At 55.1% G+C, this 23,960-nt stretch overlaps 55 non-coding genes across 55 annotated transcripts; 11 read left to right on the plus strand and 44 right to left on the minus strand.

Moving 5' to 3' along the window:
* Positions 1-144: 144 nt before the first annotated feature.
* Trnag-gcc lies at positions 145-215 on the minus strand. The gene has a single exon. It is a non-coding gene; the product is annotated as a tRNA-Gly (tRNA).
* A 325-nt stretch (positions 216-540) lies between these two features.
* Trnag-ucc lies at positions 541-612 on the plus strand. Its single transcript has one exon. It is a non-coding gene; the product is annotated as a tRNA-Gly (tRNA).
* Positions 613-1,210: 598 nt separating this feature from the next.
* Positions 1,211-1,284, minus strand: Trnai-aau. Its single transcript has one exon. It is a non-coding gene; the product is annotated as a tRNA-Ile (tRNA).
* A 198-nt stretch (positions 1,285-1,482) lies between these two features.
* Positions 1,483-1,554, minus strand: Trnae-uuc. The gene has a single exon. It is a non-coding gene; the product is annotated as a tRNA-Glu (tRNA).
* Positions 1,555-1,859: 305 nt separating this feature from the next.
* Trnam-cau lies at positions 1,860-1,932 on the minus strand. The gene has a single exon. It is a non-coding gene; the product is annotated as a tRNA-Met (tRNA).
* Positions 1,933-2,312: 380 nt separating this feature from the next.
* On the minus strand, positions 2,313-2,383 carry Trnag-gcc. The gene has a single exon. It is a non-coding gene; the product is annotated as a tRNA-Gly (tRNA).
* A 325-nt stretch (positions 2,384-2,708) lies between these two features.
* Trnag-ucc lies at positions 2,709-2,780 on the plus strand. Its single transcript has one exon. It is a non-coding gene; the product is annotated as a tRNA-Gly (tRNA).
* A 598-nt stretch (positions 2,781-3,378) lies between these two features.
* Positions 3,379-3,452, minus strand: Trnai-aau. The gene has a single exon. It is a non-coding gene; the product is annotated as a tRNA-Ile (tRNA).
* Positions 3,453-3,650: 198 nt separating this feature from the next.
* Positions 3,651-3,722, minus strand: Trnae-uuc. Its single transcript has one exon. It is a non-coding gene; the product is annotated as a tRNA-Glu (tRNA).
* A 305-nt stretch (positions 3,723-4,027) lies between these two features.
* On the minus strand, positions 4,028-4,100 carry Trnam-cau. The gene has a single exon. It is a non-coding gene; the product is annotated as a tRNA-Met (tRNA).
* Positions 4,101-4,480: 380 nt separating this feature from the next.
* On the minus strand, positions 4,481-4,551 carry Trnag-gcc. The gene has a single exon. It is a non-coding gene; the product is annotated as a tRNA-Gly (tRNA).
* A 325-nt stretch (positions 4,552-4,876) lies between these two features.
* Positions 4,877-4,948, plus strand: Trnag-ucc. The gene has a single exon. It is a non-coding gene; the product is annotated as a tRNA-Gly (tRNA).
* A 598-nt stretch (positions 4,949-5,546) lies between these two features.
* Trnai-aau lies at positions 5,547-5,620 on the minus strand. The gene has a single exon. It is a non-coding gene; the product is annotated as a tRNA-Ile (tRNA).
* A 198-nt stretch (positions 5,621-5,818) lies between these two features.
* Trnae-uuc lies at positions 5,819-5,890 on the minus strand. The gene has a single exon. It is a non-coding gene; the product is annotated as a tRNA-Glu (tRNA).
* Positions 5,891-6,195: 305 nt separating this feature from the next.
* Trnam-cau lies at positions 6,196-6,268 on the minus strand. Its single transcript has one exon. It is a non-coding gene; the product is annotated as a tRNA-Met (tRNA).
* A 380-nt stretch (positions 6,269-6,648) lies between these two features.
* Positions 6,649-6,719, minus strand: Trnag-gcc. The gene has a single exon. It is a non-coding gene; the product is annotated as a tRNA-Gly (tRNA).
* Positions 6,720-7,044: 325 nt separating this feature from the next.
* Positions 7,045-7,116, plus strand: Trnag-ucc. Its single transcript has one exon. It is a non-coding gene; the product is annotated as a tRNA-Gly (tRNA).
* A 598-nt stretch (positions 7,117-7,714) lies between these two features.
* On the minus strand, positions 7,715-7,788 carry Trnai-aau. Its single transcript has one exon. It is a non-coding gene; the product is annotated as a tRNA-Ile (tRNA).
* Positions 7,789-7,986: 198 nt separating this feature from the next.
* Trnae-uuc lies at positions 7,987-8,058 on the minus strand. Its single transcript has one exon. It is a non-coding gene; the product is annotated as a tRNA-Glu (tRNA).
* Positions 8,059-8,363: 305 nt separating this feature from the next.
* Trnam-cau lies at positions 8,364-8,436 on the minus strand. The gene has a single exon. It is a non-coding gene; the product is annotated as a tRNA-Met (tRNA).
* Positions 8,437-8,816: 380 nt separating this feature from the next.
* Trnag-gcc lies at positions 8,817-8,887 on the minus strand. The gene has a single exon. It is a non-coding gene; the product is annotated as a tRNA-Gly (tRNA).
* A 325-nt stretch (positions 8,888-9,212) lies between these two features.
* Trnag-ucc lies at positions 9,213-9,284 on the plus strand. The gene has a single exon. It is a non-coding gene; the product is annotated as a tRNA-Gly (tRNA).
* A 598-nt stretch (positions 9,285-9,882) lies between these two features.
* Positions 9,883-9,956, minus strand: Trnai-aau. Its single transcript has one exon. It is a non-coding gene; the product is annotated as a tRNA-Ile (tRNA).
* A 198-nt stretch (positions 9,957-10,154) lies between these two features.
* On the minus strand, positions 10,155-10,226 carry Trnae-uuc. The gene has a single exon. It is a non-coding gene; the product is annotated as a tRNA-Glu (tRNA).
* A 305-nt stretch (positions 10,227-10,531) lies between these two features.
* Positions 10,532-10,604, minus strand: Trnam-cau. Its single transcript has one exon. It is a non-coding gene; the product is annotated as a tRNA-Met (tRNA).
* Positions 10,605-10,984: 380 nt separating this feature from the next.
* Trnag-gcc lies at positions 10,985-11,055 on the minus strand. The gene has a single exon. It is a non-coding gene; the product is annotated as a tRNA-Gly (tRNA).
* A 325-nt stretch (positions 11,056-11,380) lies between these two features.
* Trnag-ucc lies at positions 11,381-11,452 on the plus strand. Its single transcript has one exon. It is a non-coding gene; the product is annotated as a tRNA-Gly (tRNA).
* Positions 11,453-12,050: 598 nt separating this feature from the next.
* Trnai-aau lies at positions 12,051-12,124 on the minus strand. The gene has a single exon. It is a non-coding gene; the product is annotated as a tRNA-Ile (tRNA).
* A 198-nt stretch (positions 12,125-12,322) lies between these two features.
* On the minus strand, positions 12,323-12,394 carry Trnae-uuc. Its single transcript has one exon. It is a non-coding gene; the product is annotated as a tRNA-Glu (tRNA).
* A 305-nt stretch (positions 12,395-12,699) lies between these two features.
* Trnam-cau lies at positions 12,700-12,772 on the minus strand. Its single transcript has one exon. It is a non-coding gene; the product is annotated as a tRNA-Met (tRNA).
* Positions 12,773-13,152: 380 nt separating this feature from the next.
* Positions 13,153-13,223, minus strand: Trnag-gcc. Its single transcript has one exon. It is a non-coding gene; the product is annotated as a tRNA-Gly (tRNA).
* A 325-nt stretch (positions 13,224-13,548) lies between these two features.
* On the plus strand, positions 13,549-13,620 carry Trnag-ucc. Its single transcript has one exon. It is a non-coding gene; the product is annotated as a tRNA-Gly (tRNA).
* A 598-nt stretch (positions 13,621-14,218) lies between these two features.
* Trnai-aau lies at positions 14,219-14,292 on the minus strand. Its single transcript has one exon. It is a non-coding gene; the product is annotated as a tRNA-Ile (tRNA).
* A 198-nt stretch (positions 14,293-14,490) lies between these two features.
* Positions 14,491-14,562, minus strand: Trnae-uuc. Its single transcript has one exon. It is a non-coding gene; the product is annotated as a tRNA-Glu (tRNA).
* Positions 14,563-14,867: 305 nt separating this feature from the next.
* On the minus strand, positions 14,868-14,940 carry Trnam-cau. Its single transcript has one exon. It is a non-coding gene; the product is annotated as a tRNA-Met (tRNA).
* A 380-nt stretch (positions 14,941-15,320) lies between these two features.
* Trnag-gcc lies at positions 15,321-15,391 on the minus strand. Its single transcript has one exon. It is a non-coding gene; the product is annotated as a tRNA-Gly (tRNA).
* A 325-nt stretch (positions 15,392-15,716) lies between these two features.
* Trnag-ucc lies at positions 15,717-15,788 on the plus strand. Its single transcript has one exon. It is a non-coding gene; the product is annotated as a tRNA-Gly (tRNA).
* A 598-nt stretch (positions 15,789-16,386) lies between these two features.
* Positions 16,387-16,460, minus strand: Trnai-aau. The gene has a single exon. It is a non-coding gene; the product is annotated as a tRNA-Ile (tRNA).
* A 198-nt stretch (positions 16,461-16,658) lies between these two features.
* Positions 16,659-16,730, minus strand: Trnae-uuc. The gene has a single exon. It is a non-coding gene; the product is annotated as a tRNA-Glu (tRNA).
* A 305-nt stretch (positions 16,731-17,035) lies between these two features.
* Positions 17,036-17,108, minus strand: Trnam-cau. The gene has a single exon. It is a non-coding gene; the product is annotated as a tRNA-Met (tRNA).
* Positions 17,109-17,488: 380 nt separating this feature from the next.
* Positions 17,489-17,559, minus strand: Trnag-gcc. Its single transcript has one exon. It is a non-coding gene; the product is annotated as a tRNA-Gly (tRNA).
* Positions 17,560-17,884: 325 nt separating this feature from the next.
* Trnag-ucc lies at positions 17,885-17,956 on the plus strand. Its single transcript has one exon. It is a non-coding gene; the product is annotated as a tRNA-Gly (tRNA).
* A 598-nt stretch (positions 17,957-18,554) lies between these two features.
* Trnai-aau lies at positions 18,555-18,628 on the minus strand. Its single transcript has one exon. It is a non-coding gene; the product is annotated as a tRNA-Ile (tRNA).
* Positions 18,629-18,826: 198 nt separating this feature from the next.
* Positions 18,827-18,898, minus strand: Trnae-uuc. The gene has a single exon. It is a non-coding gene; the product is annotated as a tRNA-Glu (tRNA).
* Positions 18,899-19,203: 305 nt separating this feature from the next.
* Trnam-cau lies at positions 19,204-19,276 on the minus strand. Its single transcript has one exon. It is a non-coding gene; the product is annotated as a tRNA-Met (tRNA).
* Positions 19,277-19,656: 380 nt separating this feature from the next.
* Positions 19,657-19,727, minus strand: Trnag-gcc. The gene has a single exon. It is a non-coding gene; the product is annotated as a tRNA-Gly (tRNA).
* A 325-nt stretch (positions 19,728-20,052) lies between these two features.
* Trnag-ucc lies at positions 20,053-20,124 on the plus strand. Its single transcript has one exon. It is a non-coding gene; the product is annotated as a tRNA-Gly (tRNA).
* Positions 20,125-20,722: 598 nt separating this feature from the next.
* Positions 20,723-20,796, minus strand: Trnai-aau. Its single transcript has one exon. It is a non-coding gene; the product is annotated as a tRNA-Ile (tRNA).
* A 198-nt stretch (positions 20,797-20,994) lies between these two features.
* Trnae-uuc lies at positions 20,995-21,066 on the minus strand. The gene has a single exon. It is a non-coding gene; the product is annotated as a tRNA-Glu (tRNA).
* A 305-nt stretch (positions 21,067-21,371) lies between these two features.
* Trnam-cau lies at positions 21,372-21,444 on the minus strand. Its single transcript has one exon. It is a non-coding gene; the product is annotated as a tRNA-Met (tRNA).
* A 380-nt stretch (positions 21,445-21,824) lies between these two features.
* Trnag-gcc lies at positions 21,825-21,895 on the minus strand. The gene has a single exon. It is a non-coding gene; the product is annotated as a tRNA-Gly (tRNA).
* Positions 21,896-22,220: 325 nt separating this feature from the next.
* On the plus strand, positions 22,221-22,292 carry Trnag-ucc. Its single transcript has one exon. It is a non-coding gene; the product is annotated as a tRNA-Gly (tRNA).
* A 598-nt stretch (positions 22,293-22,890) lies between these two features.
* Trnai-aau lies at positions 22,891-22,964 on the minus strand. The gene has a single exon. It is a non-coding gene; the product is annotated as a tRNA-Ile (tRNA).
* A 198-nt stretch (positions 22,965-23,162) lies between these two features.
* Positions 23,163-23,234, minus strand: Trnae-uuc. Its single transcript has one exon. It is a non-coding gene; the product is annotated as a tRNA-Glu (tRNA).
* Positions 23,235-23,539: 305 nt separating this feature from the next.
* Trnam-cau lies at positions 23,540-23,612 on the minus strand. Its single transcript has one exon. It is a non-coding gene; the product is annotated as a tRNA-Met (tRNA).
* Positions 23,613-23,960: the final 348 nt, after the last annotated feature.

Consider the following 23,960-nt stretch of genomic DNA (forward strand, 5'->3'; position numbering starts at 1 on the left):
AACATCATGCGAGCGTCCTAGTGGGGACCGGCGAGTGCTGCGTTCTCGGTTCTTCTCAAGGGAATCCAGCTATATATTCTTGCGGATCGTGCATCTCAAGCGCGCAAGCCACACGGCAGCATTATCGCGGGAAAAGCAAAATGATGCATCGGCCGGGAATCGAACCCGGGCCGCCCGCGTGGCAGGCGAGCATTCTACCACTGAACCACCGATGCTGGGGCCAGCGGCAACTTCACGCTGCTTCCCGAGCAGATGTCTCAAGGGAAAGTGGGACTGCCGTCAAGCGCCGTAGCATTCTGTGGAGAAGATGCTGCAGACGCTGAATCCTGCACTGCACTGCTTAAAAATGCCGCCAGAACGCGGTCCTCGCCGGCGCCGACTCTTGCCAAAGGATGCGAAATGTGCGCGGATACGCTGTCCGAATGCGTCTGGATGTGCTCCCCTAGCCTACCTCGAAATGCGCCTGCCAGGTACGATCACCTTCGGCCGCTGCCGACAGGCGGGAAGCCGACACAGCGCGGAGGCGGGGCGCTCGCTTGTGCGGTGGTGGTGTAATGGTCAGCATAGTTGCCTTCCAAGCAGTTGATCCGGGTTCGATTCCCGGCCACCGCAGCAGGCTTTTAATTTCGCGTATGAGTACTTTTGCCACGCGCTCTTAAATTATTGTTTTTCCGGCCTCCTACTCGCTGCATACCAGCCCTTAGTGTGTCTCGACTTGTCTCGACTTTGCTCGGCTGACGCGAGAGCTGACGCTCTCAAATCGGTCTATATCAAAACGACAAGCACGAGAAACGACTGAGAGAGGTAAAGAGAGGTGAGGCTAGGCGATGGACACACAGCACGCCCCCTTCATTTCACGGTGGCGTCTCCCTGACCGAATCGGGCTGCAGCTCCGAAAACTAAGGAGAAACAAAAATAGGAAGTAAAACTGCCAATAGTACCCTGTGTTCCCATGCGCTCACCCGCCCAAGTACTGACAGGGGCCAAAGTGGTTGCGCATCGGCAATCGGACATTTTCTTTCATTTTCTCTTTATCGGTTGAGAACCAGTGTATTCAAGATATTATGGCCATTGCCGAGTGAATGATGTAGCGCTTCCCGACGAGTCGGGTTCGGATCCTCTGTCAACTTCCACGCAGGGTGATGATCTTTTGGTCATCACACTCGCCAGCTGAAATCGGCGCTGCCTTTTCGTAGTAGTAAAAGAGCAGTGGCCCGTGGGGGGATCGAACCCACGACCTTCGCGTTATTAGCACGACGCTCTAACCAACTGAGCTAACGGGCCCCAGCAGATGCAGTTGCTCAGCCCTACGCTGGAAACTGGTGGCATGAAGCCGTACACCATTTCTATGGTCGTCGTGCGTCTGCTTCCCTAGTCTATATTCTGCTGACGGTCACGAAACAGTAGCTATATTGCGAGCAGGACGGGAAACGGCCGCTCGGACAGCTCAAACTTGTCACGACTCGTGTGGAAAAAATTCCGTTCCGGTACCGGGAATCGAACCCGGGCCTCCTGGGTGAAAGCCAGGTATCCTAGCCACTAGACCACACCGGATGCGGCCGTTTCGTTCGACCGTTCGTACGGTCGCTTGTCGCATTTCGTGTCGAGTGCCGCGTCGGCGCCCTTCTCTCTTTGCGAGCATCTTTGCACAGACTGACTGGCAAGGCGCGCACCTCAAACGCCGCAGAGCAATGCTTTTGGCTTCATGCTCTGCTGGGAGAAGAGGAAAAGGGAAGCTGTAAGTAGCAATAACAGGAGGTAAACATTTTCCCGCTGAAGCGTTGAAAAGTTGTGGATAACAAACAAGAACTACGTTGGCGCCCTAGCAACAGCGCCACCATCAGTCACAGAAAATTAAATGCCCCGGGTGAGGATCGAACTCACGACCTTAAGATTATGAGACTTACGCGCTGCCTACTGCGCTACCGAGGCACGGGTGCACCACTGGTCCTGGAAACTGGGTAAATACCGTACCCAATATTAGACGTAGAGACACTGTACTTCCTGGGTAACGTGTTCTGTTGCTACACGCGCACTGCCGGCCCAGTTGATTGCGGTGTTGCTGCAGCTGTTGCAACGATAGGCAGCACTCCTTGTCGTTAAAGCTCAGTGCCTCGGAGGCACCTGGACACAGCAACTTGTGAGGCCAAGCCGACGCTAGTCTGCAGAACATCATGCGAGCGTCCTAGTGGGGACCGGCGAGTGCTGCGTTCTCGGTTCTTCTCAAGGGAATCCAGCTATATATTCTTGCGGATCGTGCATCTCAAGCGCGCAAGCCACACGGCAGCATTATCGCGGGAAAAGCAAAATGATGCATCGGCCGGGAATCGAACCCGGGCCGCCCGCGTGGCAGGCGAGCATTCTACCACTGAACCACCGATGCTGGGGCCAGCGGCAACTTCACGCTGCTTCCCGAGCAGATGTCTCAAGGGAAAGTGGGACTGCCGTCAAGCGCCGTAGCATTCTGTGGAGAAGATGCTGCAGACGCTGAATCCTGCACTGCACTGCTTAAAAATGCCGCCAGAACGCGGTCCTCGCCGGCGCCGACTCTTGCCAAAGGATGCGAAATGTGCGCGGATACGCTGTCCGAATGCGTCTGGATGTGCTCCCCTAGCCTACCTCGAAATGCGCCTGCCAGGTACGATCACCTTCGGCCGCTGCCGACAGGCGGGAAGCCGACACAGCGCGGAGGCGGGGCGCTCGCTTGTGCGGTGGTGGTGTAATGGTCAGCATAGTTGCCTTCCAAGCAGTTGATCCGGGTTCGATTCCCGGCCACCGCAGCAGGCTTTTAATTTCGCGTATGAGTACTTTTGCCACGCGCTCTTAAATTATTGTTTTTCCGGCCTCCTACTCGCTGCATACCAGCCCTTAGTGTGTCTCGACTTGTCTCGACTTTGCTCGGCTGACGCGAGAGCTGACGCTCTCAAATCGGCCTATATCAAAACGACAAGCACGAGAAACGACTGAGAGAGGTAAAGAGAGGTGAGGCTAGGCGATGGACACACAGCACGCCCCCTTCATTTCACGGTGGCGTCTCCCTGACCGAATCGGGCTGCAGCTCCGAAAACTAAGGAGAAACAAAAATAGGAAGTAAAACTGCCAATAGTACCCTGTGTTCCCATGCGCTCACCCGCCCAAGTACTGACAGGGGCCAAAGTGGTTGCGCATCGGCAATCGGACATTTTCTTTCATTTTCTCTTTATCGGTTGAGAACCAGTGTATTCAAGATATTATGGCCATTGCCGAGTGAATGATGTAGCGCTTCCCGACGAGTCGGGTTCGGATCCTCTGTCAACTTCCACGCAGGGTGATGATCTTTTGGTCATCACACTCGCCAGCTGAAATCGGCGCTGCCTTTTCGTAGTAGTAAAAGAGTAGTGGCCCGTGGGGGGATCGAACCCACGACCTTCGCGTTATTAGCACGACGCTCTAACCAACTGAGCTAACGGGCCCCAGCAGATGCAGTTGCTCAGCCCTACGCTGGAAACTGGTGGCATGAAGCCGTACACCATTTCTATGGTCGTCGTGCGTCTGCTTCCCTAGTCTATATTCTGCTGACGGTCACGAAACAGTAGCTATATTGCGAGCAGGACGGGAAACGGCCGCTCGGACAGCTCAAACTTGTCACGACTCGTGTGGAAAAAATTCCGTTCCGGTACCGGGAATCGAACCCGGGCCTCCTGGGTGAAAGCCAGGTATCCTAGCCACTAGACCACACCGGATGCGGCCGTTTCGTTCGACCGTTCGTACGGTCGCTTGTCGCATTTCGTGTCGAGTGCCGCGTCGGCGCCCTTCTCTCTTTGCGAGCATCTTTGCACAGACTGACTGGCAAGGCGCGCACCTCAAACGCCGCAGAGCAATGCTTTTGGCTTCATGCTCTGCTGGGAGAAGAGGAAAAGGGAAGCTGTAAGTAGCAATAACAGGAGGTAAACATTTTCCCGCTGAAGCGTTGAAAAGTTGTGGATAACAAACAAGAACTACGTTGGCGCCCTAGCAACAGCGCCACCATCAGTCACAGAAAATTAAATGCCCCGGGTGAGGATCGAACTCACGACCTTAAGATTATGAGACTTACGCGCTGCCTACTGCGCTACCGAGGCACGGGTGCACCACTGGTCCTGGAAACTGGGTAAATACCGTACCCAATATTAGACGTAGAGACACTGTACTTCCTGGGTAACGTGTTCTGTTGCTACACGCGCACTGCCGGCCCAGTTGATTGCGGTGTTGCTGCAGCTGTTGCAACGATAGGCAGCACTCCTTGTCGTTAAAGCTCAGTGCCTCGGAGGCACCTGGACACAGCAACTTGTGAGGCCAAGCCGACGCTAGTCTGCAGAACATCATGCGAGCGTCCTAGTGGGGACCGGCGAGTGCTGCGTTCTCGGTTCTTCTCAAGGGAATCCAGCTATATATTCTTGCGGATCGTGCATCTCAAGCGCGCAAGCCACACGGCAGCATTATCGCGGGAAAAGCAAAATGATGCATCGGCCGGGAATCGAACCCGGGCCGCCCGCGTGGCAGGCGAGCATTCTACCACTGAACCACCGATGCTGGGGCCAGCGGCAACTTCACGCTGCTTCCCGAGCAGATGTCTCAAGGGAAAGTGGGACTGCCGTCAAGCGCCGTAGCATTCTGTGGAGAAGATGCTGCAGACGCTGAATCCTGCACTGCACTGCTTAAAAATGCCGCCAGAACGCGGTCCTCGCCGGCGCCGACTCTTGCCAAAGGATGCGAAATGTGCGCGGATACGCTGTCCGAATGCGTCTGGATGTGCTCCCCTAGCCTACCTCGAAATGCGCCTGCCAGGTACGATCACCTTCGGCCGCTGCCGACAGGCGGGAAGCCGACACAGCGCGGAGGCGGGGCGCTCGCTTGTGCGGTGGTGGTGTAATGGTCAGCATAGTTGCCTTCCAAGCAGTTGATCCGGGTTCGATTCCCGGCCACCGCAGCAGGCTTTTAATTTCGCGTATGAGTACTTTTGCCACGCGCTCTTAAATTATTGTTTTTCCGGCCTCCTACTCGCTGCATACCAGCCCTTAGTGTGTCTCGACTTGTCTCGACTTTGCTCGGCTGACGCGAGAGCTGACGCTCTCAAATCGGCCTATATCAAAACGACAAGCACGAGAAACGACTGAGAGAGGTAAAGAGAGGTGAGGCTAGGCGATGGACACACAGCACGCCCCCTTCATTTCACGGTGGCGTCTCCCTGACCGAATCGGGCTGCAGCTCCGAAAACTAAGGAGAAACAAAAATAGGAAGTAAAACTGCCAATAGTACCCTGTGTTCCCATGCGCTCACCCGCCCAAGTACTGACAGGGGCCAAAGTGGTTGCGCATCGGCAATCGGACATTTTCTTTCATTTTCTCTTTATCGGTTGAGAACCAGTGTATTCAAGATATTATGGCCATTGCCGAGTGAATGATGTAGCGCTTCCCGACGAGTCGGGTTCGGATCCTCTGTCAACTTCCACGCAGGGTGATGATCTTTTGGTCATCACACTCGCCAGCTGAAATCGGCGCTGCCTTTTCGTAGTAGTAAAAGAGCAGTGGCCCGTGGGGGGATCGAACCCACGACCTTCGCGTTATTAGCACGACGCTCTAACCAACTGAGCTAACGGGCCCCAGCAGATGCAGTTGCTCAGCCCTACGCTGGAAACTGGTGGCATGAAGCCGTACACCATTTCTATGGTCGTCGTGCGTCTGCTTCCCTAGTCTATATTCTGCTGACGGTCACGAAACAGTAGCTATATTGCGAGCAGGACGGGAAACGGCCGCTCGGACAGCTCAAACTTGTCACGACTCGTGTGGAAAAAATTCCGTTCCGGTACCGGGAATCGAACCCGGGCCTCCTGGGTGAAAGCCAGGTATCCTAGCCACTAGACCACACCGGATGCGGCCGTTTCGTTCGACCGTTCGTACGGTCGCTTGTCGCATTTCGTGTCGAGTGCCGCGTCGGCGCCCTTCTCTCTTTGCGAGCATCTTTGCACAGACTGACTGGCAAGGCGCGCACCTCAAACGCCGCAGAGCAATGCTTTTGGCTTCATGCTCTGCTGGGAGAAGAGGAAAAGGGAAGCTGTAAGTAGCAATAACAGGAGGTAAACATTTTCCCGCTGAAGCGTTGAAAAGTTGTGGATAACAAACAAGAACTACGTTGGCGCCCTAGCAACAGCGCCACCATCAGTCACAGAAAATTAAATGCCCCGGGTGAGGATCGAACTCACGACCTTAAGATTATGAGACTTACGCGCTGCCTACTGCGCTACCGAGGCACGGGTGCACCACTGGTCCTGGAAACTGGGTAAATACCGTACCCAATATTAGACGTAGAGACACTGTACTTCCTGGGTAACGTGTTCTGTTGCTACACGCGCACTGCCGGCCCAGTTGATTGCGGTGTTGCTGCAGCTGTTGCAACGATAGGCAGCACTCCTTGTCGTTAAAGCTCAGTGCCTCGGAGGCACCTGGACACAGCAACTTGTGAGGCCAAGCCGACGCTAGTCTGCAGAACATCATGCGAGCGTCCTAGTGGGGACCGGCGAGTGCTGCGTTCTCGGTTCTTCTCAAGGGAATCCAGCTATATATTCTTGCGGATCGTGCATCTCAAGCGCGCAAGCCACACGGCAGCATTATCGCGGGAAAAGCAAAATGATGCATCGGCCGGGAATCGAACCCGGGCCGCCCGCGTGGCAGGCGAGCATTCTACCACTGAACCACCGATGCTGGGGCCAGCGGCAACTTCACGCTGCTTCCCGAGCAGATGTCTCAAGGGAAAGTGGGACTGCCGTCAAGCGCCGTAGCATTCTGTGGAGAAGATGCTGCAGACGCTGAATCCTGCACTGCACTGCTTAAAAATGCCGCCAGAACGCGGTCCTCGCCGGCGCCGACTCTTGCCAAAGGATGCGAAATGTGCGCGGATACGCTGTCCGAATGCGTCTGGATGTGCTCCCCTAGCCTACCTCGAAATGCGCCTGCCAGGTACGATCACCTTCGGCCGCTGCCGACAGGCGGGAAGCCGACACAGCGCGGAGGCGGGGCGCTCGCTTGTGCGGTGGTGGTGTAATGGTCAGCATAGTTGCCTTCCAAGCAGTTGATCCGGGTTCGATTCCCGGCCACCGCAGCAGGCTTTTAATTTCGCGTATGAGTACTTTTGCCACGCGCTCTTAAATTATTGTTTTTCCGGCCTCCTACTCGCTGCATACCAGCCCTTAGTGTGTCTCGACTTGTCTCGACTTTGCTCGGCTGACGCGAGAGCTGACGCTCTCAAATCGGCCTATATCAAAACGACAAGCACGAGAAACGACTGAGAGAGGTAAAGAGAGGTGAGGCTAGGCGATGGACACACAGCACGCCCCCTTCATTTCACGGTGGCGTCTCCCTGACCGAATCGGGCTGCAGCTCCGAAAACTAAGGAGAAACAAAAATAGGAAGTAAAACTGCCAATAGTACCCTGTGTTCCCATGCGCTCACCCGCCCAAGTACTGACAGGGGCCAAAGTGGTTGCGCATCGGCAATCGGACATTTTCTTTCATTTTCTCTTTATCGGTTGAGAACCAGTGTATTCAAGATATTATGGCCATTGCCGAGTGAATGATGTAGCGCTTCCCGACGAGTCGGGTTCGGATCCTCTGTCAACTTCCACGCAGGGTGATGATCTTTTGGTCATCACACTCGCCAGCTGAAATCGGCGCTGCCTTTTCGTAGTAGTAAAAGAGCAGTGGCCCGTGGGGGGATCGAACCCACGACCTTCGCGTTATTAGCACGACGCTCTAACCAACTGAGCTAACGGGCCCCAGCAGATGCAGTTGCTCAGCCCTACGCTGGAAACTGGTGGCATGAAGCCGTACACCATTTCTATGGTCGTCGTGCGTCTGCTTCCCTAGTCTATATTCTGCTGACGGTCACGAAACAGTAGCTATATTGCGAGCAGGACGGGAAACGGCCGCTCGGACAGCTCAAACTTGTCACGACTCGTGTGGAAAAAATTCCGTTCCGGTACCGGGAATCGAACCCGGGCCTCCTGGGTGAAAGCCAGGTATCCTAGCCACTAGACCACACCGGATGCGGCCGTTTCGTTCGACCGTTCGTACGGTCGCTTGTCGCATTTCGTGTCGAGTGCCGCGTCGGCGCCCTTCTCTCTTTGCGAGCATCTTTGCACAGACTGACTGGCAAGGCGCGCACCTCAAACGCCGCAGAGCAATGCTTTTGGCTTCATGCTCTGCTGGGAGAAGAGGAAAAGGGAAGCTGTAAGTAGCAATAACAGGAGGTAAACATTTTCCCGCTGAAGCGTTGAAAAGTTGTGGATAACAAACAAGAACTACGTTGGCGCCCTAGCAACAGCGCCACCATCAGTCACAGAAAATTAAATGCCCCGGGTGAGGATCGAACTCACGACCTTAAGATTATGAGACTTACGCGCTGCCTACTGCGCTACCGAGGCACGGGTGCACCACTGGTCCTGGAAACTGGGTAAATACCGTACCCAATATTAGACGTAGAGACACTGTACTTCCTGGGTAACGTGTTCTGTTGCTACACGCGCACTGCCGGCCCAGTTGATTGCGGTGTTGCTGCAGCTGTTGCAACGATAGGCAGCACTCCTTGTCGTTAAAGCTCAGTGCCTCGGAGGCACCTGGACACAGCAACTTGTGAGGCCAAGCCGACGCTAGTCTGCAGAACATCATGCGAGCGTCCTAGTGGGGACCGGCGAGTGCTGCGTTCTCGGTTCTTCTCAAGGGAATCCAGCTATATATTCTTGCGGATCGTGCATCTCAAGCGCGCAAGCCACACGGCAGCATTATCGCGGGAAAAGCAAAATGATGCATCGGCCGGGAATCGAACCCGGGCCGCCCGCGTGGCAGGCGAGCATTCTACCACTGAACCACCGATGCTGGGGCCAGCGGCAACTTCACGCTGCTTCCCGAGCAGATGTCTCAAGGGAAAGTGGGACTGCCGTCAAGCGCCGTAGCATTCTGTGGAGAAGATGCTGCAGACGCTGAATCCTGCACTGCACTGCTTAAAAATGCCGCCAGAACGCGGTCCTCGCCGGCGCCGACTCTTGCCAAAGGATGCGAAATGTGCGCGGATACGCTGTCCGAATGCGTCTGGATGTGCTCCCCTAGCCTACCTCGAAATGCGCCTGCCAGGTACGATCACCTTCGGCCGCTGCCGACAGGCGGGAAGCCGACACAGCGCGGAGGCGGGGCGCTCGCTTGTGCGGTGGTGGTGTAATGGTCAGCATAGTTGCCTTCCAAGCAGTTGATCCGGGTTCGATTCCCGGCCACCGCAGCAGGCTTTTAATTTCGCGTATGAGTACTTTTGCCACGCGCTCTTAAATTATTGTTTTTCCGGCCTCCTACTCGCTGCATACCAGCCCTTAGTGTGTCTCGACTTGTCTCGACTTTGCTCGGCTGACGCGAGAGCTGACGCTCTCAAATCGGCCTATATCAAAACGACAAGCACGAGAAACGACTGAGAGAGGTAAAGAGAGGTGAGGCTAGGCGATGGACACACAGCACGCCCCCTTCATTTCACGGTGGCGTCTCCCTGACCGAATCGGGCTGCAGCTCCGAAAACTAAGGAGAAACAAAAATAGGAAGTAAAACTGCCAATAGTACCCTGTGTTCCCATGCGCTCACCCGCCCAAGTACTGACAGGGGCCAAAGTGGTTGCGCATCGGCAATCGGACATTTTCTTTCATTTTCTCTTTATCGGTTGAGAACCAGTGTATTCAAGATATTATGGCCATTGCCGAGTGAATGATGTAGCGCTTCCCGACGAGTCGGGTTCGGATCCTCTGTCAACTTCCACGCAGGGTGATGATCTTTTGGTCATCACACTCGCCAGCTGAAATCGGCGCTGCCTTTTCGTAGTAGTAAAAGAGTAGTGGCCCGTGGGGGGATCGAACCCACGACCTTCGCGTTATTAGCACGACGCTCTAACCAACTGAGCTAACGGGCCCCAGCAGATGCAGTTGCTCAGCCCTACGCTGGAAACTGGTGGCATGAAGCCGTACACCATTTCTATGGTCGTCGTGCGTCTGCTTCCCTAGTCTATATTCTGCTGACGGTCACGAAACAGTAGCTATATTGCGAGCAGGACGGGAAACGGCCGCTCGGACAGCTCAAACTTGTCACGACTCGTGTGGAAAAAATTCCGTTCCGGTACCGGGAATCGAACCCGGGCCTCCTGGGTGAAAGCCAGGTATCCTAGCCACTAGACCACACCGGATGCGGCCGTTTCGTTCGACCGTTCGTACGGTCGCTTGTCGCATTTCGTGTCGAGTGCCGCGTCGGCGCCCTTCTCTCTTTGCGAGCATCTTTGCACAGACTGACTGGCAAGGCGCGCACCTCAAACGCCGCAGAGCAATGCTTTTGGCTTCATGCTCTGCTGGGAGAAGAGGAAAAGGGAAGCTGTAAGTAGCAATAACAGGAGGTAAACATTTTCCCGCTGAAGCGTTGAAAAGTTGTGGATAACAAACAAGAACTACGTTGGCGCCCTAGCAACAGCGCCACCATCAGTCACAGAAAATTAAATGCCCCGGGTGAGGATCGAACTCACGACCTTAAGATTATGAGACTTACGCGCTGCCTACTGCGCTACCGAGGCACGGGTGCACCACTGGTCCTGGAAACTGGGTAAATACCGTACCCAATATTAGACGTAGAGACACTGTACTTCCTGGGTAACGTGTTCTGTTGCTACACGCGCACTGCCGGCCCAGTTGATTGCGGTGTTGCTGCAGCTGTTGCAACGATAGGCAGCACTCCTTGTCGTTAAAGCTCAGTGCCTCGGAGGCACCTGGACACAGCAACTTGTGAGGCCAAGCCGACGCTAGTCTGCAGAACATCATGCGAGCGTCCTAGTGGGGACCGGCGAGTGCTGCGTTCTCGGTTCTTCTCAAGGGAATCCAGCTATATATTCTTGCGGATCGTGCATCTCAAGCGCGCAAGCCACACGGCAGCATTATCGCGGGAAAAGCAAAATGATGCATCGGCCGGGAATCGAACCCGGGCCGCCCGCGTGGCAGGCGAGCATTCTACCACTGAACCACCGATGCTGGGGCCAGCGGCAACTTCACGCTGCTTCCCGAGCAGATGTCTCAAGGGAAAGTGGGACTGCCGTCAAGCGCCGTAGCATTCTGTGGAGAAGATGCTGCAGACGCTGAATCCTGCACTGCACTGCTTAAAAATGCCGCCAGAACGCGGTCCTCGCCGGCGCCGACTCTTGCCAAAGGATGCGAAATGTGCGCGGATACGCTGTCCGAATGCGTCTGGATGTGCTCCCCTAGCCTACCTCGAAATGCGCCTGCCAGGTACGATCACCTTCGGCCGCTGCCGACAGGCGGGAAGCCGACACAGCGCGGAGGCGGGGCGCTCGCTTGTGCGGTGGTGGTGTAATGGTCAGCATAGTTGCCTTCCAAGCAGTTGATCCGGGTTCGATTCCCGGCCACCGCAGCAGGCTTTTAATTTCGCGTATGAGTACTTTTGCCACGCGCTCTTAAATTATTGTTTTTCCGGCCTCCTACTCGCTGCATACCAGCCCTTAGTGTGTCTCGACTTGTCTCGACTTTGCTCGGCTGACGCGAGAGCTGACGCTCTCAAATCGGCCTATATCAAAACGACAAGCACGAGAAACGACTGAGAGAGGTAAAGAGAGGTGAGGCTAGGCGATGGACACACAGCACGCCCCCTTCATTTCACGGTGGCGTCTCCCTGACCGAATCGGGCTGCAGCTCCGAAAACTAAGGAGAAACAAAAATAGGAAGTAAAACTGCCAATAGTACCCTGTGTTCCCATGCGCTCACCCGCCCAAGTACTGACAGGGGCCAAAGTGGTTGCGCATCGGCAATCGGACATTTTCTTTCATTTTCTCTTTATCGGTTGAGAACCAGTGTATTCAAGATATTATGGCCATTGCCGAGTGAATGATGTAGCGCTTCCCGACGAGTCGGGTTCGGATCCTCTGTCAACTTCCACGCAGGGTGATGATCTTTTGGTCATCACACTCGCCAGCTGAAATCGGCGCTGCCTTTTCGTAGTAGTAAAAGAGTAGTGGCCCGTGGGGGGATCGAACCCACGACCTTCGCGTTATTAGCACGACGCTCTAACCAACTGAGCTAACGGGCCCCAGCAGATGCAGTTGCTCAGCCCTACGCTGGAAACTGGTGGCATGAAGCCGTACACCATTTCTATGGTCGTCGTGCGTCTGCTTCCCTAGTCTATATTCTGCTGACGGTCACGAAACAGTAGCTATATTGCGAGCAGGACGGGAAACGGCCGCTCGGACAGCTCAAACTTGTCACGACTCGTGTGGAAAAAATTCCGTTCCGGTACCGGGAATCGAACCCGGGCCTCCTGGGTGAAAGCCAGGTATCCTAGCCACTAGACCACACCGGATGCGGCCGTTTCGTTCGACCGTTCGTACGGTCGCTTGTCGCATTTCGTGTCGAGTGCCGCGTCGGCGCCCTTCTCTCTTTGCGAGCATCTTTGCACAGACTGACTGGCAAGGCGCGCACCTCAAACGCCGCAGAGCAATGCTTTTGGCTTCATGCTCTGCTGGGAGAAGAGGAAAAGGGAAGCTGTAAGTAGCAATAACAGGAGGTAAACATTTTCCCGCTGAAGCGTTGAAAAGTTGTGGATAACAAACAAGAACTACGTTGGCGCCCTAGCAACAGCGCCACCATCAGTCACAGAAAATTAAATGCCCCGGGTGAGGATCGAACTCACGACCTTAAGATTATGAGACTTACGCGCTGCCTACTGCGCTACCGAGGCACGGGTGCACCACTGGTCCTGGAAACTGGGTAAATACCGTACCCAATATTAGACGTAGAGACACTGTACTTCCTGGGTAACGTGTTCTGTTGCTACACGCGCACTGCCGGCCCAGTTGATTGCGGTGTTGCTGCAGCTGTTGCAACGATAGGCAGCACTCCTTGTCGTTAAAGCTCAGTGCCTCGGAGGCACCTGGACACAGCAACTTGTGAGGCCAAGCCGACGCTAGTCTGCAGAACATCATGCGAGCGTCCTAGTGGGGACCGGCGAGTGCTGCGTTCTCGGTTCTTCTCAAGGGAATCCAGCTATATATTCTTGCGGATCGTGCATCTCAAGCGCGCAAGCCACACGGCAGCATTATCGCGGGAAAAGCAAAATGATGCATCGGCCGGGAATCGAACCCGGGCCGCCCGCGTGGCAGGCGAGCATTCTACCACTGAACCACCGATGCTGGGGCCAGCGGCAACTTCACGCTGCTTCCCGAGCAGATGTCTCAAGGGAAAGTGGGACTGCCGTCAAGCGCCGTAGCATTCTGTGGAGAAGATGCTGCAGACGCTGAATCCTGCACTGCACTGCTTAAAAATGCCGCCAGAACGCGGTCCTCGCCGGCGCCGACTCTTGCCAAAGGATGCGAAATGTGCGCGGATACGCTGTCCGAATGCGTCTGGATGTGCTCCCCTAGCCTACCTCGAAATGCGCCTGCCAGGTACGATCACCTTCGGCCGCTGCCGACAGGCGGGAAGCCGACACAGCGCGGAGGCGGGGCGCTCGCTTGTGCGGTGGTGGTGTAATGGTCAGCATAGTTGCCTTCCAAGCAGTTGATCCGGGTTCGATTCCCGGCCACCGCAGCAGGCTTTTAATTTCGCGTATGAGTACTTTTGCCACGCGCTCTTAAATTATTGTTTTTCCGGCCTCCTACTCGCTGCATACCAGCCCTTAGTGTGTCTCGACTTGTCTCGACTTTGCTCGGCTGACGCGAGAGCTGACGCTCTCAAATCGGCCTATATCAAAACGACAAGCACGAGAAACGACTGAGAGAGGTAAAGAGAGGTGAGGCTAGGCGATGGACACACAGCACGCCCCCTTCATTTCACGGTGGCGTCTCCCTGACCGAATCGGGCTGCAGCTCCGAAAACTAAGGAGAAACAAAAATAGGAAGTAAAACTGCCAATAGTACCCTGTGTTCCCATGCGCTCACCCGCCCAAGTACTGACAGGGGCCAAAGTGGTTGCGCATCGGCAATCGGACATTTTCTTTCATTTTCTCTTTATCGGTTGAGAACCAGTGTATTCAAGATATTATGGCCATTGCCGAGTGAATGATGTAGCGCTTCCCGACGAGTCGGGTTCGGATCCTCTGTCAACTTCCACGCAGGGTGATGATCTTTTGGTCATCACACTCGCCAGCTGAAATCGGCGCTGCCTTTTCGTAGTAGTAAAAGAGTAGTGGCCCGTGGGGGGATCGAACCCACGACCTTCGCGTTATTAGCACGACGCTCTAACCAACTGAGCTAACGGGCCCCAGCAGATGCAGTTGCTCAGCCCTACGCTGGAAACTGGTGGCATGAAGCCGTACACCATTTCTATGGTCGTCGTGCGTCTGCTTCCCTAGTCTATATTCTGCTGACGGTCACGAAACAGTAGCTATATTGCGAGCAGGACGGGAAACGGCCGCTCGGACAGCTCAAACTTGTCACGACTCGTGTGGAAAAAATTCCGTTCCGGTACCGGGAATCGAACCCGGGCCTCCTGGGTGAAAGCCAGGTATCCTAGCCACTAGACCACACCGGATGCGGCCGTTTCGTTCGACCGTTCGTACGGTCGCTTGTCGCATTTCGTGTCGAGTGCCGCGTCGGCGCCCTTCTCTCTTTGCGAGCATCTTTGCACAGACTGACTGGCAAGGCGCGCACCTCAAACGCCGCAGAGCAATGCTTTTGGCTTCATGCTCTGCTGGGAGAAGAGGAAAAGGGAAGCTGTAAGTAGCAATAACAGGAGGTAAACATTTTCCCGCTGAAGCGTTGAAAAGTTGTGGATAACAAACAAGAACTACGTTGGCGCCCTAGCAACAGCGCCACCATCAGTCACAGAAAATTAAATGCCCCGGGTGAGGATCGAACTCACGACCTTAAGATTATGAGACTTACGCGCTGCCTACTGCGCTACCGAGGCACGGGTGCACCACTGGTCCTGGAAACTGGGTAAATACCGTACCCAATATTAGACGTAGAGACACTGTACTTCCTGGGTAACGTGTTCTGTTGCTACACGCGCACTGCCGGCCCAGTTGATTGCGGTGTTGCTGCAGCTGTTGCAACGATAGGCAGCACTCCTTGTCGTTAAAGCTCAGTGCCTCGGAGGCACCTGGACACAGCAACTTGTGAGGCCAAGCCGACGCTAGTCTGCAGAACATCATGCGAGCGTCCTAGTGGGGACCGGCGAGTGCTGCGTTCTCGGTTCTTCTCAAGGGAATCCAGCTATATATTCTTGCGGATCGTGCATCTCAAGCGCGCAAGCCACACGGCAGCATTATCGCGGGAAAAGCAAAATGATGCATCGGCCGGGAATCGAACCCGGGCCGCCCGCGTGGCAGGCGAGCATTCTACCACTGAACCACCGATGCTGGGGCCAGCGGCAACTTCACGCTGCTTCCCGAGCAGATGTCTCAAGGGAAAGTGGGACTGCCGTCAAGCGCCGTAGCATTCTGTGGAGAAGATGCTGCAGACGCTGAATCCTGCACTGCACTGCTTAAAAATGCCGCCAGAACGCGGTCCTCGCCGGCGCCGACTCTTGCCAAAGGATGCGAAATGTGCGCGGATACGCTGTCCGAATGCGTCTGGATGTGCTCCCCTAGCCTACCTCGAAATGCGCCTGCCAGGTACGATCACCTTCGGCCGCTGCCGACAGGCGGGAAGCCGACACAGCGCGGAGGCGGGGCGCTCGCTTGTGCGGTGGTGGTGTAATGGTCAGCATAGTTGCCTTCCAAGCAGTTGATCCGGGTTCGATTCCCGGCCACCGCAGCAGGCTTTTAATTTCGCGTATGAGTACTTTTGCCACGCGCTCTTAAATTATTGTTTTTCCGGCCTCCTACTCGCTGCATACCAGCCCTTAGTGTGTCTCGACTTGTCTCGACTTTGCTCGGCTGACGCGAGAGCTGACGCTCTCAAATCGGCCTATATCAAAACGACAAGCACGAGAAACGACTGAGAGAGGTAAAGAGAGGTGAGGCTAGGCGATGGACACACAGCACGCCCCCTTCATTTCACGGTGGCGTCTCCCTGACCGAATCGGGCTGCAGCTCCGAAAACTAAGGAGAAACAAAAATAGGAAGTAAAACTGCCAATAGTACCCTGTGTTCCCATGCGCTCACCCGCCCAAGTACTGACAGGGGCCAAAGTGGTTGCGCATCGGCAATCGGACATTTTCTTTCATTTTCTCTTTATCGGTTGAGAACCAGTGTATTCAAGATATTATGGCCATTGCCGAGTGAATGATGTAGCGCTTCCCGACGAGTCGGGTTCGGATCCTCTGTCAACTTCCACGCAGGGTGATGATCTTTTGGTCATCACACTCGCCAGCTGAAATCGGCGCTGCCTTTTCGTAGTAGTAAAAGAGTAGTGGCCCGTGGGGGGATCGAACCCACGACCTTCGCGTTATTAGCACGACGCTCTAACCAACTGAGCTAACGGGCCCCAGCAGATGCAGTTGCTCAGCCCTACGCTGGAAACTGGTGGCATGAAGCCGTACACCATTTCTATGGTCGTCGTGCGTCTGCTTCCCTAGTCTATATTCTGCTGACGGTCACGAAACAGTAGCTATATTGCGAGCAGGACGGGAAACGGCCGCTCGGACAGCTCAAACTTGTCACGACTCGTGTGGAAAAAATTCCGTTCCGGTACCGGGAATCGAACCCGGGCCTCCTGGGTGAAAGCCAGGTATCCTAGCCACTAGACCACACCGGATGCGGCCGTTTCGTTCGACCGTTCGTACGGTCGCTTGTCGCATTTCGTGTCGAGTGCCGCGTCGGCGCCCTTCTCTCTTTGCGAGCATCTTTGCACAGACTGACTGGCAAGGCGCGCACCTCAAACGCCGCAGAGCAATGCTTTTGGCTTCATGCTCTGCTGGGAGAAGAGGAAAAGGGAAGCTGTAAGTAGCAATAACAGGAGGTAAACATTTTCCCGCTGAAGCGTTGAAAAGTTGTGGATAACAAACAAGAACTACGTTGGCGCCCTAGCAACAGCGCCACCATCAGTCACAGAAAATTAAATGCCCCGGGTGAGGATCGAACTCACGACCTTAAGATTATGAGACTTACGCGCTGCCTACTGCGCTACCGAGGCACGGGTGCACCACTGGTCCTGGAAACTGGGTAAATACCGTACCCAATATTAGACGTAGAGACACTGTACTTCCTGGGTAACGTGTTCTGTTGCTACACGCGCACTGCCGGCCCAGTTGATTGCGGTGTTGCTGCAGCTGTTGCAACGATAGGCAGCACTCCTTGTCGTTAAAGCTCAGTGCCTCGGAGGCACCTGGACACAGCAACTTGTGAGGCCAAGCCGACGCTAGTCTGCAGAACATCATGCGAGCGTCCTAGTGGGGACCGGCGAGTGCTGCGTTCTCGGTTCTTCTCAAGGGAATCCAGCTATATATTCTTGCGGATCGTGCATCTCAAGCGCGCAAGCCACACGGCAGCATTATCGCGGGAAAAGCAAAATGATGCATCGGCCGGGAATCGAACCCGGGCCGCCCGCGTGGCAGGCGAGCATTCTACCACTGAACCACCGATGCTGGGGCCAGCGGCAACTTCACGCTGCTTCCCGAGCAGATGTCTCAAGGGAAAGTGGGACTGCCGTCAAGCGCCGTAGCATTCTGTGGAGAAGATGCTGCAGACGCTGAATCCTGCACTGCACTGCTTAAAAATGCCGCCAGAACGCGGTCCTCGCCGGCGCCGACTCTTGCCAAAGGATGCGAAATGTGCGCGGATACGCTGTCCGAATGCGTCTGGATGTGCTCCCCTAGCCTACCTCGAAATGCGCCTGCCAGGTACGATCACCTTCGGCCGCTGCCGACAGGCGGGAAGCCGACACAGCGCGGAGGCGGGGCGCTCGCTTGTGCGGTGGTGGTGTAATGGTCAGCATAGTTGCCTTCCAAGCAGTTGATCCGGGTTCGATTCCCGGCCACCGCAGCAGGCTTTTAATTTCGCGTATGAGTACTTTTGCCACGCGCTCTTAAATTATTGTTTTTCCGGCCTCCTACTCGCTGCATACCAGCCCTTAGTGTGTCTCGACTTGTCTCGACTTTGCTCGGCTGACGCGAGAGCTGACGCTCTCAAATCGGCCTATATCAAAACGACAAGCACGAGAAACGACTGAGAGAGGTAAAGAGAGGTGAGGCTAGGCGATGGACACACAGCACGCCCCCTTCATTTCACGGTGGCGTCTCCCTGACCGAATCGGGCTGCAGCTCCGAAAACTAAGGAGAAACAAAAATAGGAAGTAAAACTGCCAATAGTACCCTGTGTTCCCATGCGCTCACCCGCCCAAGTACTGACAGGGGCCAAAGTGGTTGCGCATCGGCAATCGGACATTTTCTTTCATTTTCTCTTTATCGGTTGAGAACCAGTGTATTCAAGATATTATGGCCATTGCCGAGTGAATGATGTAGCGCTTCCCGACGAGTCGGGTTCGGATCCTCTGTCAACTTCCACGCAGGGTGATGATCTTTTGGTCATCACACTCGCCAGCTGAAATCGGCGCTGCCTTTTCGTAGTAGTAAAAGAGTAGTGGCCCGTGGGGGGATCGAACCCACGACCTTCGCGTTATTAGCACGACGCTCTAACCAACTGAGCTAACGGGCCCCAGCAGATGCAGTTGCTCAGCCCTACGCTGGAAACTGGTGGCATGAAGCCGTACACCATTTCTATGGTCGTCGTGCGTCTGCTTCCCTAGTCTATATTCTGCTGACGGTCACGAAACAGTAGCTATATTGCGAGCAGGACGGGAAACGGCCGCTCGGACAGCTCAAACTTGTCACGACTCGTGTGGAAAAAATTCCGTTCCGGTACCGGGAATCGAACCCGGGCCTCCTGGGTGAAAGCCAGGTATCCTAGCCACTAGACCACACCGGATGCGGCCGTTTCGTTCGACCGTTCGTACGGTCGCTTGTCGCATTTCGTGTCGAGTGCCGCGTCGGCGCCCTTCTCTCTTTGCGAGCATCTTTGCACAGACTGACTGGCAAGGCGCGCACCTCAAACGCCGCAGAGCAATGCTTTTGGCTTCATGCTCTGCTGGGAGAAGAGGAAAAGGGAAGCTGTAAGTAGCAATAACAGGAGGTAAACATTTTCCCGCTGAAGCGTTGAAAAGTTGTGGATAACAAACAAGAACTACGTTGGCGCCCTAGCAACAGCGCCACCATCAGTCACAGAAAATTAAATGCCCCGGGTGAGGATCGAACTCACGACCTTAAGATTATGAGACTTACGCGCTGCCTACTGCGCTACCGAGGCACGGGTGCACCACTGGTCCTGGAAACTGGGTAAATACCGTACCCAATATTAGACGTAGAGACACTGTACTTCCTGGGTAACGTGTTCTGTTGCTACACGCGCACTGCCGGCCCAGTTGATTGCGGTGTTGCTGCAGCTGTTGCAACGATAGGCAGCACTCCTTGTCGTTAAAGCTCAGTGCCTCGGAGGCACCTGGACACAGCAACTTGTGAGGCCAAGCCGACGCTAGTCTGCAGAACATCATGCGAGCGTCCTAGTGGGGACCGGCGAGTGCTGCGTTCTCGGTTCTTCTCAAGGGAATCCAGCTATATATTCTTGCGGATCGTGCATCTCAAGCGCGCAAGCCACACGGCAGCATTATCGCGGGAAAAGCAAAATGATGCATCGGCCGGGAATCGAACCCGGGCCGCCCGCGTGGCAGGCGAGCATTCTACCACTGAACCACCGATGCTGGGGCCAGCGGCAACTTCACGCTGCTTCCCGAGCAGATGTCTCAAGGGAAAGTGGGACTGCCGTCAAGCGCCGTAGCATTCTGTGGAGAAGATGCTGCAGACGCTGAATCCTGCACTGCACTGCTTAAAAATGCCGCCAGAACGCGGTCCTCGCCGGCGCCGACTCTTGCCAAAGGATGCGAAATGTGCGCGGATACGCTGTCCGAATGCGTCTGGATGTGCTCCCCTAGCCTACCTCGAAATGCGCCTGCCAGGTACGATCACCTTCGGCCGCTGCCGACAGGCGGGAAGCCGACACAGCGCGGAGGCGGGGCGCTCGCTTGTGCGGTGGTGGTGTAATGGTCAGCATAGTTGCCTTCCAAGCAGTTGATCCGGGTTCGATTCCCGGCCACCGCAGCAGGCTTTTAATTTCGCGTATGAGTACTTTTGCCACGCGCTCTTAAATTATTGTTTTTCCGGCCTCCTACTCGCTGCATACCAGCCCTTAGTGTGTCTCGACTTGTCTCGACTTTGCTCGGCTGACGCGAGAGCTGACGCTCTCAAATCGGCCTATATCAAAACGACAAGCACGAGAAACGACTGAGAGAGGTAAAGAGAGGTGAGGCTAGGCGATGGACACACAGCACGCCCCCTTCATTTCACGGTGGCGTCTCCCTGACCGAATCGGGCTGCAGCTCCGAAAACTAAGGAGAAACAAAAATAGGAAGTAAAACTGCCAATAGTACCCTGTGTTCCCATGCGCTCACCCGCCCAAGTACTGACAGGGGCCAAAGTGGTTGCGCATCGGCAATCGGACATTTTCTTTCATTTTCTCTTTATCGGTTGAGAACCAGTGTATTCAAGATATTATGGCCATTGCCGAGTGAATGATGTAGCGCTTCCCGACGAGTCGGGTTCGGATCCTCTGTCAACTTCCACGCAGGGTGATGATCTTTTGGTCATCACACTCGCCAGCTGAAATCGGCGCTGCCTTTTCGTAGTAGTAAAAGAGTAGTGGCCCGTGGGGGGATCGAACCCACGACCTTCGCGTTATTAGCACGACGCTCTAACCAACTGAGCTAACGGGCCCCAGCAGATGCAGTTGCTCAGCCCTACGCTGGAAACTGGTGGCATGAAGCCGTACACCATTTCTATGGTCGTCGTGCGTCTGCTTCCCTAGTCTATATTCTGCTGACGGTCACGAAACAGTAGCTATATTGCGAGCAGGACGGGAAACGGCCGCTCGGACAGCTCAAACTTGTCACGACTCGTGTGGAAAAAATTCCGTTCCGGTACCGGGAATCGAACCCGGGCCTCCTGGGTGAAAGCCAGGTATCCTAGCCACTAGACCACACCGGATGCGGCCGTTTCGTTCGACCGTTCGTACGGTCGCTTGTCGCATTTCGTGTCGAGTGCCGCGTCGGCGCCCTTCTCTCTTTGCGAGCATCTTTGCACAGACTGACTGGCAAGGCGCGCACCTCAAACGCCGCAGAGCAATGCTTTTGGCTTCATGCTCTGCTGGGAGAAGAGGAAAAGGGAAGCTGTAAGTAGCAATAACAGGAGGTAAACATTTTCCCGCTGAAGCGTTGAAAAGTTGTGGATAACAAACAAGAACTACGTTGGCGCCCTAGCAACAGCGCCACCATCAGTCACAGAAAATTAAATGCCCCGGGTGAGGATCGAACTCACGACCTTAAGATTATGAGACTTACGCGCTGCCTACTGCGCTACCGAGGCACGGGTGCACCACTGGTCCTGGAAACTGGGTAAATACCGTACCCAATATTAGACGTAGAGACACTGTACTTCCTGGGTAACGTGTTCTGTTGCTACACGCGCACTGCCGGCCCAGTTGATTGCGGTGTTGCTGCAGCTGTTGCAACGATAGGCAGCACTCCTTGTCGTTAAAGCTCAGTGCCTCGGAGGCACCTGGACACAGCAACTTGTGAGGCCAAGCCGACGCTAGTCTGCAGAACATCATGCGAGCGTCCTAGTGGGGACCGGCGAGTGCTGCGTTCTCGGTTCTTCTCAAGGGAATCCAGCTATATATTCTTGCGGATCGTGCATCTCAAGCGCGCAAGCCACACGGCAGCATTATCGCGGGAAAAGCAAAATGATGCATCGGCCGGGAATCGAACCCGGGCCGCCCGCGTGGCAGGCGAGCATTCTACCACTGAACCACCGATGCTGGGGCCAGCGGCAACTTCACGCTGCTTCCCGAGCAGATGTCTCAAGGGAAAGTGGGACTGCCGTCAAGCGCCGTAGCATTCTGTGGAGAAGATGCTGCAGACGCTGAATCCTGCACTGCACTGCTTAAAAATGCCGCCAGAACGCGGTCCTCGCCGGCGCCGACTCTTGCCAAAGGATGCGAAATGTGCGCGGATACGCTGTCCGAATGCGTCTGGATGTGCTCCCCTAGCCTACCTCGAAATGCGCCTGCCAGGTACGATCACCTTCGGCCGCTGCCGACAGGCGGGAAGCCGACACAGCGCGGAGGCGGGGCGCTCGCTTGTGCGGTGGTGGTGTAATGGTCAGCATAGTTGTCTTCCAAGCAGTTGATCCGGGTTCGATTCCCGGCCACCGCAGCAGGCTTTTAATTTCGCGTATGAGTACTTTTGCCACGCGCTCTTAAATTATTGTTTTTCCGGCCTCCTACTCGCTGCATACCAGCCCTTAGTGTGTCTCGACTTGTCTCGACTTTGCTCGGCTGACGCGAGAGCTGACGCTCTCAAATCGGCCTATATCAAAACGACAAGCACGAGAAACGACTGAGAGAGGTAAAGAGAGGTGAGGCTAGGCGATGGACACACAGCACGCCCCCTTCATTTCACGGTGGCGTCTCCCTGACCGAATCGGGCTGCAGCTCCGAAAACTAAGGAGAAACAAAAATAGGAAGTAAAACTGCCAATAGTACCCTGTGTTCCCATGCGCTCACCCGCCCAAGTACTGACAGGGGCCAAAGTGGTTGCGCATCGGCAATCGGACATTTTCTTTCATTTTCTCTTTATCGGTTGAGAACCAGTGTATTCAAGATATTATGGCCATTGCCGAGTGAATGATGTAGCGCTTCCCGACGAGTCGGGTTCGGATCCTCTGTCAACTTCCACGCAGGGTGATGATCTTTTGGTCATCACACTCGCCAGCTGAAATCGGCGCTGCCTTTTCGTAGTAGTAAAAGAGTAGTGGCCCGTGGGGGGATCGAACCCACGACCTTCGCGTTATTAGCACGACGCTCTAACCAACTGAGCTAACGGGCCCCAGCAGATGCAGTTGCTCAGCCCTACGCTGGAAACTGGTGGCATGAAGCCGTACACCATTTCTATGGTCGTCGTGCGTCTGCTTCCCTAGTCTATATTCTGCTGACGGTCACGAAACAGTAGCTATATTGCGAGCAGGACGGGAAACGGCCGCTCGGACAGCTCAAACTTGTCACGACTCGTGTGGAAAAAATTCCGTTCCGGTACCGGGAATCGAACCCGGGCCTCCTGGGTGAAAGCCAGGTATCCTAGCCACTAGACCACACCGGATGCGGCCGTTTCGTTCGACCGTTCGTACGGTCGCTTGTCGCATTTCGTGTCGAGTGCCGCGTCGGCGCCCTTCTCTCTTTGCGAGCATCTTTGCACAGACTGACTGGCAAGGCGCGCACCTCAAACGCCGCAGAGCAATGCTTTTGGCTTCATGCTCTGCTGGGAGAAGAGGAAAAGGGAAGCTGTAAGTAGCAATAACAGGAGGTAAACATTTTCCCGCTGAAGCGTTGAAAAGTTGTGGATAACAAACAAGAACTACGTTGGCGCCCTAGCAACAGCGCCACCATCAGTCACAGAAAATTAAATGCCCCGGGTGAGGATCGAACTCACGACCTTAAGATTATGAGACTTACGCGCTGCCTACTGCGCTACCGAGGCACGGGTGCACCACTGGTCCTGGAAACTGGGTAAATACCGTACCCAATATTAGACGTAGAGACACTGTACTTCCTGGGTAACGTGTTCTGTTGCTACACGCGCACTGCCGGCCCAGTTGATTGCGGTGTTGCTGCAGCTGTTGCAACGATAGGCAGCACTCCTTGTCGTTAAAGCTCAGTGCCTCGGAGGCACCTGGACACAGCAACTTGTGAGGCCAAGCCGACGCTAGTCTGCAGAACATCATGCGAGCGTCCTAGTGGGGACCGGCGAGTGCTGCGTTCTCGGTTCTTCTCAAGGGAATCCAGCTATATATTCTTGCGGATCGTGCATCTCAAGCGCGCAAGCCAC

This window comes from Schistocerca piceifrons, unplaced genomic scaffold (genome assembly GCF_021461385.2).
Source record: "Schistocerca piceifrons isolate TAMUIC-IGC-003096 unplaced genomic scaffold, iqSchPice1.1 HiC_scaffold_632, whole genome shotgun sequence".
In the NCBI taxonomy this organism is placed as follows: Eukaryota; Metazoa; Arthropoda; class Insecta; order Orthoptera; family Acrididae; genus Schistocerca; species Schistocerca piceifrons.